This window comes from Cryptomeria japonica, chromosome 10, assembly GCF_030272615.1.
Source record: "Cryptomeria japonica chromosome 10, Sugi_1.0, whole genome shotgun sequence".
In the NCBI taxonomy this organism is placed as follows: Eukaryota; Viridiplantae; Streptophyta; class Pinopsida; order Cupressales; family Cupressaceae; genus Cryptomeria; species Cryptomeria japonica.
Window position 1 is genome coordinate 308,734,976 of NC_081414.1, and position 13,145 is coordinate 308,748,120.

Sequence of the window (13,145 nt, forward strand, 5' to 3'; positions counted from 1 at the left end):
TATTTCTCCATCAAGTTTCTGACTTTTTAGCATATCATCAAGATTATGTGAACTTTTTTGAATTTGTCTTTGTATTCATTTGCAGTGACCAGCTCACCTTCCAAAGTGCTAACTTGTCTCATAAGTTCCTCTTTGTCATGTTGCATGTGAATCAAATATGTTTTAAGCATATCATTTTCATAAGTAAGCCTTAAAGATTCATCTAACTTTTCATTAAGTTTTTTGGCCAAATCTTCTTCATTTCTCTTTCTATCTTCAATATCCTTGCATAATCTTGTGGTTAAATCTTGCATCTCATTCTTCATGTTACTATTCTCTTGTCTCAATTTCTCTACAATATCTCCAAGAGTTTCTTTTTCTTCATCATCTTGATTTTGCAATTGCACATGTAATTATTTTCTCTTATTCTTTGCTATAGCTAGGTTATCTTGAAGTTCTTTGATGAATCCCTGAGCAGTTCTGATTTCATCTTCTAGTTTGATATTCTTCAATTTTTCTACATCAAAATCTTCAAGAGCTCCTTCCAATTGTTGTCTCAAAATTTCCATCGAACTGGTTTCAGAATCTTCCTCAAGTTGTTAGGCTTCTACAAATAGAGGACTAGGCTCTGATACCAATTGTTAGATACTTGATCAGTCCCAAGAAACTGAGAGGGGGGGGGTGAATCAGTGTCTAACCGATAAACAAAAGATTTAAACTTGTTTGTGACTATATAACCCAAATTAATATACCGGTAAGCAAATAATAATGCAGTAAAGAGAAACAAAAGTATAGCCATCAATGCACACCATAACACAAATATTTTTGGTGAGGAAACCTGGTAGGGGAAAAACCTCAGTGGGATTTGTGACCCATAATATTTACTCACTGGCCAATATGAATAAATATTACTTATACAATAGGGTCCTACACATGCAGGAAGGCCAACAGCCTAGAGCTCACTTCTCAATACAAAAATGGAGTCCCACTAACTACAATTGGATGGTTAAATCCAATGATAATGTACTACTCAAAATAGCATCTATAATGCTAGATTCAGTATTGGTTTAAGCTTAGTCAGATACCTCTGCCATAAACCTTTCTTCACTTTGCTCTGCTCTTATTCGCTCTCATAAAATAATTACATCATAATGCATATACAGTTATTCTCTTTCATATATTGCTTACATTCATAACCTATTATATTTTATTTCTTACAAAATGACCTACACGATCTCATACATATATGAATCTTTACAATTCATCATGTCGGCTATACAAATAATATTACAATACAAAACAATATTATTTCCATGTCGGCTTAGAGTGCCAGTGTGATGTACTGTCAGTGTAGACTGGATGCCGGTGTGAATAACCTTGTAGTTCCTATCGGTGTCGGTAGATGATGTCTGTTGCTAGTGTAACCTGTGATTCATATTACCAGTTGGTTGCCATCAATGGAAACATCAACTATTCTCATCTAAGTATATAATGCCAACACAATTATGGACCAACTACCGATTCCCTGTCAGATTCCCCTTTCTTCTCCTCTGATGATTTATCCTTTATAGCTTCCTCACTTGCACCGGTGGCTTCACCACTTGGTGCAGTCTCTGTAACTATTGGTTCCTCTGTAGGAAGTGTAACCTCAACCTATACATTTATATCCAAAGGATTGTTATCCTCAATAATAGTATCCTACACATCATCAAACTTTTCACTCTTGGTATTAGCTGGTATCTCAACATCTGTCTGTACATTTGTATCTACCGGGGCTTAGTTTCCACTATCTTAATGTTTTTGAAAATTGAGGTTGAAGTACCCTTAATCCCCTTTCCTTTTCCTTCAACTGGGGTTTTTGCAGTGTCTATTTTTGATTCTGATGAAGTAAAGAAACTCTTGTTCTCTCCAAAGAACTTAACCCATGCCATTTGAGTCTCCTTTATTATTTTATTTACCCTTCCTAGCATCAGACTAGTTATTCTATGTTTTCTATTAAAGACTTTTCTATCTGCTAGCTCAAGTGTCCTTTCCATTTCCTCTGAGCAATAGTAACACAAACAGATAACAACTCTTGAATTTTAATATGCTTGTCTTCTTACATTTTTTACAGTCTTTTAGCATCTAACATATTATATAATTCTGCCAGTATTTGGTTTTCAATTTCTATTAAGGCTTTCTTATAAATATCCAAATATAATAATACTACCTCCTCTACCTCTCTTTGTTCATCATCATCTAAGTGTTCATAATAAAAATGTACATTATTTAACATGCCATCCTTAGTGATTTCATCTACTAACTCTGCACAAGTTTTTGGTGGAATGATAGTCACATTACCAGATTGAATTGTCAGATCGATGTCACTCTTCTTCTTGCTCTTTGTAGTACCGGATGCAACTAAATGTGTAGCCTTTGGTGCTTGCTTCTATGCCAGTATTTTGAATGTAACCGTCCTAACCTGTTTCTTTTTAGCCTCTACCTTTATTTCCTTTGTTTTCTTCCTTACAACCCTCTTGAATGCCAAGGGTGTATCATCTTCAGATTTAGACTCTGTTGTAACAGGCTCAATGTGTACTTCTAGATTCGTCCTCTTCCTGTCTTTCTCCGGGACAACATCAATTAATGCTTTAATGTCCTATGAGACCTTCTCAACAAATTTTTTTGCCTTTCCTTCCTGTTTCTCTCTCTTCTTCCAGTTGAGATTTGTTTCAATCTCTTGTGATTTTTGTTTTGCAGTACCACAGGGCTTCTCTGCCTCATCAATAGGTGCATCAATCAACATTTTTGCATAAACCTCAAGCATCTATGCATCCACTTCATAGCCCATTTCCTTAATCCAAATATTTTGGTTCTTAACTGCTTTCATAAGTGTTTCATCCTTCTTCACCATGAAACATATGTTAGTTGAATATTTTTCAACAATATGCTTAGGAACCCTTTCCCTAGACTTCATAGATTTATGGAATGCTTTGAAATATCCCCATATCTTATCATCTCTCTGACTACCTAAAGTAGCAATTGACTATTTCAATTGTCTCCCTATCGGGATATCAAATGCCCATTGCCTCTTCCCAAACCGGATGTGTCATTCATGAAAAATAACATTAAGAAGACAATTAAGTTGCCATATCGGAAAGTTCCTTTCTTTTCTCCCTTAATCTTTCCTAGGTTTATTAATAACTCATCTAACATCCAACCGCATAGATCCAATTTCACATTCTCTCTCATCATTTTGTATGTAGGGAAAATGCAGGAACTAGAAATAGAGTTTAGTCAGTTTGACTAAGTTACCTTATATCCTATGGTCATGCTACCGAATCGGATGTCCATGTCGATAATAGTTCTTATTCTCATAGATCTCCTATCAGATGTTGCATCGGTGATCTTATTCACATAATCATTCAAAATCTTCTTATCTAGATGTTGCCCAACTGATGGTAAACTAGTGATTTCCCTGATGACTTCCTTGGTGATCTTGTAAGGTCTATCTAACTAGATAAACTCCCCATGTACTCTACTCAAAATGTACCTAATTATCTCATCTTCAAATTCTGGGATGTCCAAACTGTTGGTAAACCCTATGTCTTCAATGTGCTTGTATGATGGTTTGATCTTTCTAGATTCTCCCATCAGCTCGCTCATGTACATGCCCTTTATTTCAGATATTCCCAAGTCCTCAATGTGACAATGTATGTATGCCCTAACATCTTCAACATAGACAACTCCCTCTGAAACATGGGAGAATGCTGCAAAAAAATCTTCTAGGGTAGCCACATGTGGATACCGCTTAAAAATTGGCCTGGGGTGGTCCTTGACCTCTACTACAATTGGATTTGCAACAAAGATAGGAATAGATGATGATCTTGCTTCCATGTTTAAAGATAAATACTTGTTGATCGCTTTCGGTGAAAACCCTTAACAAATTCTTCCAATCGCTAGTGAAATTGCTCAAGAAGAAATTTCATTTCTCTTAAATTCCTTTGATTGCTCTTAGTTGCTCTAAATGCAAGGTGATCAATAATGAAGTGAATTCAACCTTTTAACCTCTGAGAAAACCCTAATCTTCCATTGACATAAATGACTATCGGTGAAAGATATTGGATCTCGAACATAACATATCCATGTTGGATAAGAATCTCCAATGTCTGGAACATCTTCTTGAACCTCTTCCTGGGGCATATGCAACATCTTCATGAATTTTTCCTACCCCTAAGGCATCTGCCTCAGTTACCAGATGACCTACCTGCCGGTGCAGGAGAAATCTCCTCTACCGGATAAGTAACTAGTGCATTTCCATCTGACGATTGTTCTTCAGTATTTCTAACCCAGCTCTGAGTATGATCTTGCTGGATTTCACTCACCTTCTCTTTCCCTTTCTCATTTGATCCTCCATTACTAACCGATGGATTTCTTCTTCTACAAAATTTAGCAATATGTCCAACCTCATTACATGCATAACATGTAACATTGTTCCTTTGAATTGCTTTGCAAAAACTAGTGAAATTGCTTGACCTGCACTAATTAACCATATGTCTAAACTTTCCACATGCATAGAATTTAACATTCATTCTGCAATCTTCTATCTTATGACCATGCTTATTGCATTTAGAACATTTACCAGGAGTAGAATTAGGGTTCTGATTTTCTCTATTTCTACATTATCTAGCCATGTGATCAAATTTATTGCAAACAAAACATCTACCATTAAATTTATAAGCATTAAATTGCCTTACCGGTGCCTTATGTTTTTATCTTCATTAGCAATACCGAAACTATGTCCTTGCTCAAATCTAAGTCCATTAGAATCTCCGATGTACCTTTGTCTCTTCAACAACTCATCTAGTTGTGCTGATATAATCTTGAATTTTTCTTTATACTCACTTGCAGTAGTTAGATCTTCTCTCACAATTATCATTTGTCTCTCAAGCTCTTGTTCATTACTTTGGAACTGTATTGAATTAGTTCTCAACATATCATTCTCATGAACCAACCTACCAAATTCTTCAAATTTGTTCTTGAGGGATACAACAAGATTTTCTTCCTTTTTCTTTAAGTCCTCAATCTCTTTAGGCATTCTCATAGATATAACTTGAATTTCATTTCTCATAACCATGTTCTCCTGACTCAATTTCTGACATTGTTCCTTAAGTGCATCTTTCTCTTCATCATCCCGACTTTGCAAAAGTTCCTTCCTCCTAGATTGAACAGATGATAGCTTCTCTTGTAGGACAAGAATGAATTCCTTAGTATAATTTAATTCATCTTGTAGCTTTAAGTTCTTCAACCTTTCAACATCATCATCTTCAAGTTCCATATCAAGTTGTTTCTCCAAACCCATGTCTGTGGGTTCCGGATTCAGGATCTTCCTCAAGTTGTTAAACTTCCTCTAAGGCACAAGGCTTTGATACCAATTGTTGGAATCCAATAACATTGAGAGGGAGGGGTGAGTCAGTGTTATACCAGATGAATTAATTTTAGCCTTATTAAAACATGCATACACAAATCAGTATACCGGTACATACAAAATTGAAAAAAGTAAAGCAACCAATAAGACAATAACATAAATGAGAATCATAACACATAGCATTATACATGGAAACCTCAAAGAGAAAAAACCAAAGTGGGATTTGTGACCCACAATATCCATCTCCTAGCCATATGAAGAGATATTACAAAATATAAGGAGCTTGCACTTGCAAGAAGGCTTATAGACTAGAGAACACTGCTCAATCATAAATGGAGCCTCATTGACTACATATAAACTCAGACTACAATCTGGATAAGTGTTGAACTACTAAGATAGAATCTTCTATGCCAGAATACAGTTCTAGTTTAAGCTCTGTTTGTTCCAGTCTAAAACCCTAAACCCTTTCCTGGAACAACCCTTACACAAATATCCTCACATGCATATTCTCTTTGATATATTTTGTATTATATCACATTCATATATCCATCATCATCTTATAAAAAAATGATCTAATCCAACTAACCTATATATCCTATACAACTTATCATGCCTTATGTCAACTTACAAAGATAATTACAATATTAAATTACATGTCGGCTAGATAACATAAATGCATGAATATAAAAACAATCACCAATATCGGATCTAAGAGATGTCGACCTCCAATACTAATAACCATATTCTAAACCATGTTAGCATGCATTGTCGGTAACCAAAGAAATCCTTCTGTCTTTCCAGTGTCGGTGCTGGTGTAGTGTCTGTGAAGTGCCTGTTGTGTGTGTGAAAAGTGAACCTGTCTCTGTAAGCACAACACTTCAATCAAGTCATTACATGCATGGTTAATCAGATATAGTCAATGAATAATAAACCATAACAAATCAACCCATTGCTTTCTAAAAGATGTGAGTATAAGATTGCTCTCAGATTATGAGCAATACCAGTGACTAGACAACATCCAGATGAAGGATTTTAATCTATATGAACATGATGAATGCTAGATGGATGCAATATTAATCTAACAATATTTTTGCAATATTAAACTAAATGATTTAATCAATATGAAACAATTAATATGCAATATCTCAATGAAATCCTAGAGCAAAAATAGTATAATAACAATATATTCTCTAGCCTCCCTTTGAATGAGAGATGAGACTAAATTTATAGAAAATTCAGAAAGAAACCAACAGTTGAGATCAAATGATGATGAGCGGTCAAGATTTTCCAAGAGGAAGCACAATCCAGGTGAATTGATGTGATTGGATGTTTTTCTCAGTTTTAAAGGAAATTGAACTAAAATTAAGATTAAATCAAGAAAAAACTAATTTATTATCTATTTCATTCAATTTTAATATTTAATTGTTTTAATTGCTTTCTTTGAGATTATCTATCAATTTTTAATTTATTTTTTCAAGATTATCTCCAATTGATTTCTTTTCTCAAATTTTAATTCTTTTCTTGGTCAATGAATTCCTTTTTTGATTTATTTCCATTTTTGAAGATTTGTGCTCATAATTGATTTATTTAATTGAATTAATTCCTCTTTCTTGATTTGTTTCCTTTTTTAAAGATTTATGGCAATTTGATTTATTTAATTAAATATGCTAGGGTATTTAATTAAAATAAATAAGATAATTATTTAAAATGATTTACTTGGAATGATTTAATTAATTAAATAAATATTTAATTAATATTGAGTGATTGATTTGCCATGTGACATTTCATGTTTAAAGAATTAATTATGTGCTCAAGATTTATTTAATTGTCTTTGGTTAGGACCTTGGTGATGTTGTCGAGATTAGGGGCTCATGGTTTAGATGACCATTTTTAGGGTATTACATTTGCCCCTCTTTGAATTAATGTGCAAGTAGCGCATTGGTTCAAAGAAAATTTGATGTCTAGGAGATGTTAGTTTTGAACTTGATTGATCACAAACTACATAAAAAAGCGAGGTGTTTAGTTTGATTCGAAGCGAAAAAGCTGAATAAAATCTGATTAACATGATATTGTTCCAGAACTTGATTGAAATTGGGAACGATAGAAAACAAAAGATACCGAACTTGAACTTGATTGATCAAGAAGCAGATCTTACTCATCTAGAACTTAATTGAACTTAGATACAGTGAGTGATGATAAAAATCGATCTTGAACGTGATTGATCAAGATACGATGAAGATAAACTGTTCATCTTGATCAAGAAATGAATAAAACATAACACCTATTTAGATTTAGCATGATCGAAGATACTCGTTAAACCCTTGATTGAGTTTAAATGAAAAATCAGCTTGATGAAAAGAGATGGAGCTAATTAACGTAAAGAGATTGATTCAGATAAAAGACAAATATCAGCTTGATATGAAGTGATGAAACTAATGTCCCTAGAGATTGATTTGGTTTAGATGATCGAGAGATCTCAACTTGATATAAAGTGATGAAGTTGAGATGCCCCTAGCGAAGAGGTCTTATTTGATTTTCTTTAGTTGAACAGATTTTTATTTGCTCGACTTTCGATGAAGATTTGAAAATTTTCTCGACATTGAAGAATGTGAGGTCATAAGGTCATGAGTATGCCCCCTTGGGAGCGAAATCAAAAAATAGCGAGGGTACATGATGATAGGCAATTTTTTAGCGATGATAAGTTGTTTGAGCACAAATTGATTCAGAGGAATTTTTGAAAATTTTGCATTGATTGATAAGAAATTGAGCGCAAAGTTGATTTGTAGAAATTAAATTGAGATTCAGCATTGATTAATGAGAAATTGAGCGCAATTAGAAGAGAGAATGAGCATTTGATGAAAAGTGCTAAGTGGTCCAAATTTTGAAATTGAATAGCAAAATGATCTCGATTTTTTATTTCGATCCCGAAAATGGACTCAGGACAACCGATTTACAAGCTCGTGATTTGATTTCATCATACTTGTGTTGATTGGTTATGAGATGTTATTCTATATGCTTTATTCTATATGTATGCATTTCCTTTCAGTATGGATGAATGTAATGAAAATGATCATGAATGAGTATTGGTGTCTATTTTTCTTTCTTTTCATATGGAAATAAATGAATGTGAATGAGTAATGATAATGAGTAATGCAATTTTATTTTTTTTCGTTTTTCTATGCAATAAGATGAATGCAAATGAATGATAGTGAATGTATGAATCTATATAATATGCTTATGTATGCAGCTAAACATCTCAAAACACAAGTACTCAATCAGAGAAATGATGAAAAGAGACCACTTAGTGAAGAAATGATGATGCTCCAACTCTCATTCAATAGACAAAGAGGAAGCATTGTTACTATACCGAAATCACTCCAAATTCACAAAATGCAAAATGAATGCAAGATGAGATGCAAAATGAGATGCAACCTAAACCTAGTCACTGGACTTTGAAAAGTTTAATTGTCATCATTGAGCATTTTACAATTATTGCAGACATAATAGAGTTCATTTCTTTTCATGTGCAATATTAATTATCTTGTCCGCAATGACCCTTTTTTCGTTCATATCCTTGGACAAATTACGCATGGACCCTGTTTGCACAATAAAGAAATTTCCTCAAAACAGACAAAGAAATGATGGGAACCTCCCTGTAGCATTCAAATAAGCAGAGTCGAGGTATGTGTGGTGATTTCACCTTGATGTGAAGGCTCTTATCACAGACACCCAACTAATTTAGATGTTTCCAGGTCATTGGAATCATTCCTTCAAACATAAAACAAAGAAAATATTATGCTCCCAATCCTTGCTCCTCTTAGTCAAAATAGACTTCCTCGAGTTACTCAGAGGGATAATAACCGAAAACCAATGTAAAAGACAGCACACAGAGAAAATTTCCATGCATATCTCAAATAGTTTAGTGATTGTTTTCCATTATGTTGTTTTGCTTGTTTACTCAGTGATAAAACTCTTCAGTAGTCAGAAGATAGGTAACTGACTCGGAGTGGACGACCAGGTTTCACTGACATAAGGATGACTTGGTTGATGCTTCTTAGGACATGTAAAGTGCTCTTGTTGATTACCTAAGACTAGGACATTGATCGGTTTCAAGCCATGAGGGTTCCAACGAACCAGGATGTCACGAAAGTGACCAAAAGATATGTGCAAGTGAAAGCAAAGATGCATGAAAGCAGGAATGTCAATGTTGCATTAATAGATGGAGCGCTTGAGTACAAGAGGTGCATGTTTACTAGGTTTTCACCTGCTTGGAAAAGATGCATATATATATTTTTTTACCAAGGTGCCTATTTACCAGGTTTTCACCAGGTCATTTTCTCTCTTTTTTCCTTTTTTTTTTCTTCTGTTTTTCTTTTTCTTTTTCTTTTTGAATTTCTTCACGACTTTTTCTGATTTTTAGGATTTTTTAATGTTTGCCCCTTGTGTCTAGCAAGGTAAAAGGGATTTTGAGTACATGAATGGATAAGCGAATGATGGTAGACACTTTCAAGGACTATCTCACAATGTTAATCCAAGCACGGGGTCCAGATATAGCAATGTAAAGAAAGGATTTCAACGATGTAAAGCAAGGATTTAAGTGATGTAAAGCAAGGATTTTAGCAATGTAAAGAAATGATATAGTGTAACTAATCCATATGGTCCAAAGAAGTGGCCATGTCAAGAGGTTTGTGGAAAGCATGTTTTTGCATTTTGTCCATAGTGTTGATCAAGATCAAGGAATAGATCTGGATAGGAGGCAGATAGGATAATCAAGATCAAAGGTGGTAATGAAGGATGTAAGCGAGCAATGGATAGGAGCTAAAGGGTTTGGATCAAGTGCAATATATAGGACATACAAAACCTATAAAGATCCTTAACCTTGTCAAGATAAAAGGTGGAAAACGGATATGAACGTAGATAGAGTGAATGAGGGATAATGGAGGATGAAGGATAATGGAGGAAGATGGATAATAGATGGATGTACATGGATGGAACTTGCCCCCAGTGTAAAGTACAAAAGGATAATGGATTACACATGATGCCTGTTTACCAGGTTTTCATCATGGTACTTGCCCAAGGTGCCACAAGAAGTGGTTTTCACACAAAGACGAATTTATTTCTCTTTACTTCTTTTTTTTTCACTTTTTTTCATCATTTTTTTTTTCTTTTTTGGAAGATAATAGAGGCATGATAGGGGATGGAAGAAGCACCCCAACATCTCACTGCTTTGGATGGTACCTTTAGAATATGAGTTGCAATAGACCATGGCTATGAAGGTATGCTCAAAGATGTTGGTAGGATAATGAAATGGAACTAGGGCAAGGACTTATGCAAAGGACTGGATAAGAGGGATGGAAGGGTGAAAAAGAGGTATTGGATAATGGATGGGATGTTGGAAGAATTGTGTATTGATAGATGGAAATGCTGGAAAGATCAACATTGGCACATGCCTTGAGGGATGGTGGACATATGGAGGAGAAGTGAATCTCAAATTTTGAGATTTGGATGGAGGAAAGGTTACATATTTTGGGGCATAAGAACCCAAAATGGATGAAGGAGGTGATGGAGGAATAGACTCAAAAGGTTTGGATGGAGGAACAACAATTTTGGATGCCAATTTTGAATTTTTTTTAGACTGTTGTGCTTCAAGTAGCCGCTTAGGGATCCACATGGCTTTTAATTTTTTATTCTTTTGTAGTTCCTTGGAGCGCATTGCTTGTACAAGTGCCTTAGGAACCCATATAACTTTTGACTTTTCTTCTTTCTTTGTGGGCCTTTGTGGCATTTTGTATTTTTCTTTTTCTTTTTGGATCATATTTTTCTTTTTTTTGACATGTCAATTAGATGGGACATGTTGATCCTTGAATACATGTGGATTGCTTGACTTATGAATTTTATGCTTGGCATCCAAATTGCTTGGAGGGAGATGCGTGGATATATAGGAATGATATGGAGGTCTTTTAGATAGATGGAAGGTACTTGAAGATGTGTGCCTTTGTTAATCCTTCATAAGGGATGGAGGGATATAGGGACCTAGAATGGATGGAAGCGATGAAGGGGAAGGCGTGTATTTGGATTTAATTGGAGAAATGTAGAATTTATGAGGGATACCAACATCTTGACAAATGTCCCTGATGCCATGACTTTTAACATTTTTTTTAATATGGAGGGGTTCTTGCTTGTGGAGATTTACCCCTTTGCCTTTATAAATATTTTGACTTGTAGGATACACTTTACTTTGAAAAGAAGGCACGAGTCCATTATGAGATGGAGGTGGAATGTGGAGAATAATAGGATCATGAGAGGGATTTGTAGGCATGATGGATCCTTGAGGTAAATATGGAGGATTATGACAAGGAGGTGAAGGGATACTTTGATCTTGACATGGAAGAGGACCATTGGATAAAGTAGGAAGGGTGTTTGACTCTTCATTTTGAATAGGATCGTTTGAAAAGGTGGAAGAGGCATCATGATCTTGCTTAGGAAATGGATCGGGAATGGGATTTGAAAGGATTCTTTGCTCTTGAGATGGAAAGGGATCATCCTAGAAGAAATGAAAAGGTATAAGGGGATCATCATGGGATTCCAGGAGAATAGGATCTTTTTTAATCATTAGATGGGATTGAGGAGTTTGGGTGTCTTGATCTTGATTTATGGTAGGACTTATTTTTTTATTTTCCAGATTATACTCTTGACATGGAGTCACTTCTAAAGAAGGGATAGGATTGTGCATAGGCATAGGGGATTCTTGGAAGGTCTCCATATTTTGGCATGATGGGGAAGCATTTGGGAAAGGGCCTTCTAGAGTGTGTATGCTTGGAATTGGAATGCATGATGGCATAGGATCTGGGATTTTTAAATCTTTAGAGGAACTTGTATCAATATTGGCATTAACTTGGATTTTCATAGAAGATAGCCCTTGAAGGTCAACATGAGAAGTTTCATTGTTTGAAGGAGATGGTATGGATTGTTGCTAAGAATTCTTAGGAGATGAAGGCATCATGGAAGGGATGGAGGCTACATATGGAGCCTTGCTAGACATAGGTTCATGATTTTGATCATGCTTAGAAATAGTTCCTTTTTTTTCTTTAGGTGAGTCATTAGGATTTTCAATTTCAATGACACCATCATCAATGAGATCTTGAATCTTATGTTTTAATTCCATACACATTGAAGTCTTATGTTTGTTATGCCTATGATATACACAGTAACTACTCAAAACTGCACATCCCCATGTGGTCTTTTTAGGCAATATGATAAGACTGTTCTTAAGAAGCTCTTCCAAAGCTGACTCAATAGATTGCCCCAAAGGTGTAAACTGTCTATCTAGGGAATAGATATCTTTTTGTCTTGGGGAAGGTGTTTTGTGATCTTGTTTGAGATTTGGCTTTTGATCGTCAATTATTTGTTGGTATCTGATTGTCAAATCATATAATTACTTTAGCATTCCTTGAAGTTTCTCACTCTTGATATCATGCATTTGTTTTTCAAATGGAGTCATTGATTTATTTTGTTGGATTTCCATGTCATATATTTCTGTCTTGATATCTTGAAATATTTGAGCAAAGGTAGCCATGGGAATTGGAGCTAAGGTATCCATGAGATTCTTACTTTTGTCAAAAAAAAATTTAGAAGAGCTTCTGGTTTGAACAAGCATTTAAAACCTACAGGACCGAGAGCTAAATGTGTTACAGAAGTCAAGATCAAATTGTAGCTAGTAGTTTGTTTAATGTAGTGATTGAGTGAAGTAACTAAGATC